The sequence below is a fragment of the Protopterus annectens genome, chromosome 17.part0, assembly GCF_019279795.1.
Source record: "Protopterus annectens isolate FY-2018-M chromosome 17.part0, PAN1.0, whole genome shotgun sequence".
Classification (NCBI taxonomy): domain Eukaryota; kingdom Metazoa; phylum Chordata; order Ceratodontiformes; family Protopteridae; genus Protopterus; species Protopterus annectens.
Genome location: NC_056751.1, coordinates 449,275,130 through 449,282,746, shown reverse-complemented (window position 1 = coordinate 449,282,746; position 7,617 = coordinate 449,275,130). Strand labels below are relative to the sequence as shown.

The 7,617-nt window shown below is 33.3% G+C and overlaps 1 long non-coding RNA gene across 2 annotated transcripts in view; it reads left to right on the top strand.

Annotated features, from left to right (window-relative positions):
* Positions 1-6,009: 6,009 nt before the first annotated feature.
* Positions 6,010-7,617, top strand: part of LOC122791358 — a 537,225-nt gene continuing 535,617 nt past the window's right edge. For both annotated transcript variants that reach the window (XR_006363147.1, XR_006363146.1), the window contains exon 1: positions 6,010-6,091. This is a non-coding gene — a long non-coding RNA (uncharacterized LOC122791358). The remainder of the gene's footprint in view (positions 6,092-7,617) is intronic.

Below are 7,617 nucleotides of genomic sequence, written 5' to 3'. Positions count from 1 at the left end.
CGCTGTTAAGCCATTAAAACGGCAATCCACAGTGCTGAATAAGACTGCCAGAAACATTTAGATGTGTTTTGTAGCCATCTATACCAAATTCCTGTGTCAGCTTCAAAGAGGGAGTACTGTGAGAACCTAGAGTCAGGTGACAAGATGAGGTCATTCTGCAAGCCATCTTGGATATTATATTTTACAGGGAGTCATCTCTGAGTATTGAGTATTCTTTTTGTTTTCAAAAAAATCTTTATTTGGTTTTGCATTAACAGATATCGTAATAATAAAAAGAAAAAAAAAAGAAAAGAAATGCAAAGTATATGAGTAACAATACAAGGATGAATCTGTGTGTCATTCCAAAAGATAACTATATCACACTTATTTACAGCTGTGCCATTCAACTAGTTAAATCATGAATTCAAATATATACCTGTTACCGAAAAACAATTGGTAGAATAATGGGGGCAGATTGATATCTGTTATAGAGGAAACTAGAAAGGAGGAAAGAGTCAAAAGTTGTTACTGGGAAGATATAAAGTTGAATAGTTTTTCCCAGGTGTTCAAGAGATAGGATTTTTTTTACTATTATATATCACCATTTTATAAGCCAGTAAGTGTTTGATAGCCATTTGTTTGAAACTGCCCCATGTAACTGCAAGTCTGTCTAGCCATTTGGATGCAATGAAAAGTTTTGTTAATAGGAAAAGGGTAATTAAGATACAATCCTGTTGTGGTGGTATATCCGGGGTGGAATATGGAGTAATGTAAATTCCCATGTTAAAGAAGATTTTTGATAACCCATCTTTTGGAGTTGGATCATTAGGGAATTCCATAGTTTCTATACACAGTTACAACTCCAAAAGAGATGGAGTATGTCCACTTTTTGGAATTCACAGTAAGAGCACACTGGTGCAACAGAAGAGTTAGATTTATGTAGAACCATAGGAATAAAATAAGCATTGTTAGTGATCATGAGTTGTGTGTACAGCCATGTTTTCAGAGGGAATGTCTTATTAAGTTGTTTCAATTGATTGTTTTATTTGTTGCTCAGAGATTAAAGGGTTCATTTTAAGTCAGTAATTGGAGAAGAGTATATTATTCTGATATTTAATAGTGGTTATTAGCCTATATGCATTCAATATAATTTTTTCTCTTGATGGCATTGGTTTCCAAAGGGACTACTTACAGGTCTTTATGTCCCCATTTGTTATAATACTGTTAGAGAGATATTGCTAACGTAACTCTTTAATCTGCTTTAGGATAACTGTATAGCTTTTATGTAGTTTAAGATGAGATCTGATTTCTGTGATAGTACATTCATGAAAGGGCATGAAATCTAGAATTCATTCATCTTTTAACAGTGGGAAGGTATTTAGATTAACCATTGAATAATTAAGTCTCAGATTCGAATTGAGGTGTAAGGGTTGCAAAGTTTCTAAAGCAGCAAATGGATTTAATGCTACAAAGAGCTTTTGAAAATTAGTGATGAAATATTTTATTGGATCAATGATCTTATAAATTGACTGTTTTTTTTTTTTAAAGAAAAGGAAGTGCTTTGGGGTTAAAATTGAGTGCTTTTATATATTTAGAGTATATTTTTATCCACATAGATGTCCAACTGTTGTTCGTTGGATCATGTTCAGCGATTCTCATTATTCTACTACTATTAATGATATCAAAATACAATCTAAAATCTGGGAGATTGAGTCCCTGATTTAGTTTCAGTCATGTTAGTTTATGGTATGATATCCTTACAGATTTATAAGAGCATATCAATTTTGCTAAGAATGCAGTCTTTTAAAAAACTTGTTGTACACTATCAATTGGGAGGTCATGAATATATATATAATAACCTAGGTAGTATATTCATCTTGGCTATAGCACCTTTTGATAAAGAGGGTAATTTTAAGTTAGTTCATCTATTACAATCCTGTATTATAGTTTGCAGTTTAGCTGAGGTGTTATTTTGATATAATTCCCTTTTATTTTGGTACAAGGTAATCCCAAGATATTTAGTTGATTGTTTTATTTTAATTGTGCTTGACTGGAGATATAATAGTAGTAGCGTAAGGTAGTTTCAAGGGAATATTGTAGTTTTCTCTAAATTAAGTTTGTAATTAGATAATTTTGAAAAGGTGTCAATGGCTTTCATTAGTTTAGTAATGTCTGAGCTTGGATACATAAAGTATAAGCTTAAATCATCAGCAAAAGCTGTCAGTAATATTTTAGTACTGAAGAGTATTTTTAGGATTATGATACATATGTTGTTTAATAAAAAGGAAGAGGGGTTCTAGATATAGGTTGAAGAGATATGGGGATAAAGGACAGCCTTGTCTTGCTCCATTTTTGATCATAATTTTATATGAAAGGTTTTTATTTGTATGTGGGGCTGTATAGGATTTGTCATATAGTGTTTTAATTATATGAATGAAACTTACTGGGAAAGCAAAACAGGGTAATATTGATAACAGGAAATTTAAGTTAAGTCTATCAAATGCCTTATAATTGTCAACTACAAGCACAAAATCTAGGATTTTCTTATGCTGTGCAAATATTAGAGCTTTACGAGTTAGGATATTGTCACATGTTTGCCTAGTTGAGGTTAATCCAGATTGTTCAGGTGAAATATCATTAGTTATCTTTTTAAGTCTTTTAGCAAGAATGGATGTAAACATTTTTATATCAAGATTTATTAAGGAGATGGGTCTATAGCTCTTAGGATCTCTAGGGTCTGTCTGTTCTTTTAGGATAAAAACAGTTTATGACATGTTAAGGTAAATATCGTTAATATTATTACTTATAGTTAAATGGATATAGTAATATTATAGCTATTAGTGGGGTAAACATTTTGTAAAAGTCTGCTGTGAAGCCATCTGGCCCTGGTGCTTTATGAGATTTTAAATTCTTTATTGTATTAATAATTTCCTGCTGTGAGATAGGGGCTGAGAATACTTTCTGATGGTCAGAGTTTAGTTTGGGAATTCTGGAGAGACAGTGTTTTATCTTGCTCAGAAGTAGGATGAGTTTGTTCTCCATAGATCTGTGTGTAAAGTTTTTCGAATAGGTATAGAATGTCCTTATTACTACAATATGTCTTGTCTAAGTAGTATATTTCAGGGATAGTAGATGTAGATTTAAGGAGAGAGAGTAGACTCCAAATGGTAATTGTACTCCCTCAGCATATTTGGCTAGTGTCACTATTTCATAAAATGATAAGTTTTTGGCATTCAGTAAGCACAGGTCCTTTTGAGATTTTAGTAATTGTAATTGAAAGAAGTCAATTCTTGACCACATTTTATGGCACTGGAAGTAAAAGGTGAATTCTTCCTTTGTGGGATCTTTATCATTGTGTTTGAAGGGATCAAATATCTTAAAATCTTGTTTAAGCTCTGTAAGTGCAGTAGTAGCTTGCTTATTATATGGTTTATTATGGTTTGATCTATCATAAGTGGGGTCTTGATATACATTTCAGTCACCACTGATGATTATGTACTGGTTTTTAAATGCTGTTAGAATCTTGTAAAGGGACATAACAAAGTGATGTTGATTAATGCATGGGGCATAAATATTTAGGAATAAAATAGGATTTATTTATAGAAGAGTTTTTACATATGATATAACACCATCTTCCCTCACTGTCGGTAGCGGATTTTAGAATGCTATCCTGGAAGGATTTTTTTGATTATTATAGCCACCCCCACACACTATTAGTCTCCCCCCCCCCCCAGAAGTTATAATTTGTTTAATCCATTTTTCCCCAGTCTTTGCCCATTGAACATTTGTCAGGTGGGATTCTTGAATTAGGATTATGTTCACCTTAGATTTTAAAAGCAAGGTGTAGAAACAGATTCCTTTTATCTCTTGACTGAATCCCCTTTACATTCCAGGATTCAATTTCCCACATTCTTTTCTAATGTATGTATTAACATTAGAGGATGGTGGTATAGTATATTAGTTTTGTTGTAGCTAAGAAGCTTGTTGTGAAATTTAGTTGAATGACACATATTCCTTCTTGCCCAACCCCTGTGCATATCCATTACCCCTCTGGGCCAAGAAGGCGGGAGAAAGATATGATCAGATGGTTTATCTAGCTGAGAGTGTTCAAGAGTTATAAAGTAGGGTCCTCTTAAGTAGGGTATTACAGTTTTGATTTCCCCCTTAATAAAAATCAATACTATACAGAAAAAAACTAACAAATTAGTTCCCTCTTTTACAACAACTAACTATTCCCAATCTCTCTCTATAGGGTATCATCTTTGTAGACCAGAAAACAAAAATATCAAAATTAAATAATTATGTGTGAGTAATAATGGTTTGACAAACAGGTTGGTTATGGAGAGTATAGATAAGGTTAGTACTTTGTAATGGTATTCCACATTTCTCAGTGGCATTACCCTTATCTGTCGGGTTTCTATGTTCATTGAACTGTTTCAAGACTCCTAAATTCACCCTGTTTTTGAGCCTTTGACCCTCAAGGTTTTACATCCAGAAATAATGCTTTGTAAGTATGTCCAAAGATAGTTTTACAATACCAGATACACATTTATAAATGTCATTTACATAACTTGTCTTAAAACAGTATACTGCCGAACCAGATCTAACTAGGCTTATTCTTATACATAATAAGCATGTATCAAAAATTCAACATATTTTTCCTTTGCAGATTTTAAAAGAGTATTTCCTTTTGATTATGTATAAACCACAATAGGAAGGGTTCTTAATAGAGGCTCATGTGTGGAGGTTCCTATATTTACTGCTTTTATGAAATTATTACTTGTACAGATAATGTCATACACAGGCACAAAATACTAAAAAGGACAAAACATTGATAGTTTTAACATAAATGCTATAAAGGCATATTACTCTTATCAAACTACGAGGAGAGCAAAGTCTATTTGAAATGTATTTATCTTGTTGACCTAGGTGCAACATACTGTAGATACAAAAAACATTCTCAGTAAAAGCTTGCTGCACCTTCGTGTCTTTAGACACAATAGATCCTTAACATTTTTATCAGTGAGCCCTGCTTTTAAAAACTGTCTTCAATCACAATATAGTAACATCATGTAAAACACAAAACAAAATGCAATTCACTGGAGAGCAAGTACCTCAGAGGTTATTGCCCATGGAAGGTGTTAAACTATCAACATATTACTATGTCAGTGGGTACTGCTATTTTAAGAATTATTTTACTGATCTCTACAGATATACAAACAATGCTGAGATCTTTTTTCATGTCTCAGTCTTCATTAGTTGGTATGTATGACTCGTTTAGTTTGCTTTGTGGATATCTAAACAAATATATAATTTTACCCGACTAGAACATAGCCCGAGGAGATCTACAGTTTTGCTTTTCCGTGGATCATATTATATAATTTCATCAAGCCTGACCATACTTTTAATGTGATTAAACTCTGTACATAAGGTGTTTAACTGGCAAATACTTAATTACCAAGTTTAGCAGTACGGGAGCTTTATGAATTACAGTACCTTATTTATTCAGGAAACAAAGTTCTGTATGCCCCAGTGATGAAGTCTTGTTTTATTTAAAAGCTGGTTCCTGTATTTCCGTGCTATAAACCACTTTGGTCATATTACGTGGGTATCCTCCCATATTGGAAGTCTTGTTCATCCGGAGGATACCAGCTTGGTAGAGGAAGTGCTTTGCGGGCATACACAGGGGTTATTACTATCTTCCTTTTTGTCCGACTAGAAGCTTCAGATCATTCTTTTTGTTCTTATTGGTCTCCTGTAGTTCTTGCGTATAAAAAATGGGTAGGCCCAAGCCCTACATCATTTAGTTATGATTCCCCCCTAAAAGGTAACATGGAGGGCGCCGTACAGGTCGCGTTGACCCTTTTTATTTTTGAGATGGTTCTAAGACAGGTATTTCCTTTAAAAATTACTGCAATACTTCTTGTGCTCCTTTAATGGATTTGCTCGAGTATTTTGTTTCCTTATAGAAGAATACTAGTATGTTTGTGAATTTCATTTGGAACTTTATTTTTCTGTTGATCGGGAAACGGAAAAATGGAGAGAGTTTTATCTTTCCTGCCTTATCTGGAGGGGAAGATCTTGTGTGAAGGAGAACCGATTTCCATTCCAGGTGAGAAGCCTTTTTTTTTTTCAATTTGAAGAATGTTGCAAACGTCCTGATAATTTAATATTTTAACATGTAATGGTCTTGGTTTTGTTTGGTGTTTGAGATTCTCTTAATGCATAGTGAGCTCTTTCTATTGTTATGTGTTAATCTTGTCAGTATGGTCATCAAGTAGTATATTTAAAATTTGCTTGTGAGTTACAGTTAGGTTATGTGTAACTGATTCGGGTATACCCCGAATAATGATGTTGTTTCTACATGATCTGGCTTCCAGATCTATTATTTTGGATTGCATGTCTTGTATTATCTTAAGATTACTGTCTGCACGTTGTTGGATGTTGTCAATCTTTATTTCATTTTGAGTATTGAGTATTCTGTTTTGAGGAACTTGACTAGAAGGACTGCTCACATATTTCATTGTGCCTTGATCTATCAAGTAAGTTATTAGGGAATAGTAATTCTCCTAGATTTAGTCAGGAATATGGTGAAGCTTAGTGTCTTTATTTGTATGAGTCTGTCCATCAATGTTTTTTTTTTCAGTATTTTATATTGTACATCCTCCATTGTTATGGAGCACAGACATCAGGTCAGTTCATTGAGCATACAAAAAGAAAATGCAGCAAAATACTTTTGACTTACAGATCACTCAGGAAAATTTAGCTCCATAAACTTATTGCAGAGGAATGATGAGGAAGAGTATTTTTGCAGGTTGTTGGTTATATTGCTCACTTTCACTACTAGTATAACCTCTTAAAATGCATTGGAGGCAAAAATGCAAAAACATGGATTCCTTTGCTGATAAGAATGGTAAGTGAGCCTAGTGGTATACTCTTACTTAATTTCAGAAATTATTTATATAACTTATTTACAGTGTATATATAGTGCATTCTATAAAAATTCACACCTCTTAGAAGTATCTCTATCATACAAGGTCTGTCTCACATAGCCATCCCATCTTGCAACAGGCTGTCAAGCAAACATAATAGCTGCAAGCATTAGCAGGCCTTTCACACAGCAGCACAGAGAAATAATATTTGTGTGAACCTGTCTTAAGACTACATAGGTTTTAATTGGACTATTCATCTCCAGAAACACTGAATCTTTAGTCAGGTCCCCTATTCTGACCAATGATGAACCTCAGTCTCAGGAGCAATTCCTATCTGTATGCTTCCAGGTTACATAATTTTATATGAACTTAACTGAAAATCATTATTTATTCCAATACAGTGATGTTCTGCCTAAATTTTATGAAAATGTAGCAACATGAGAAATATTCAAAGCTCTATTCCACATTTTTCATACATGAAATGTTAATAAAATAACATCTAGGAGCATCAAACAACTAATGTATGCAGATGACATACAGACCCAAAACAGAAAAGGAACTGTACCATTAGGAAAAAAATAAACAAAAGAAAATTATTAACTTCCTTCTAAAACAGTACTCTCTTTTCAGCAAGGCTGTATTTCCCCTGTAATGTAATCTTATATGAATATCTAAAGTGAATGCCCTCCTCATTTTCTTCATGTAA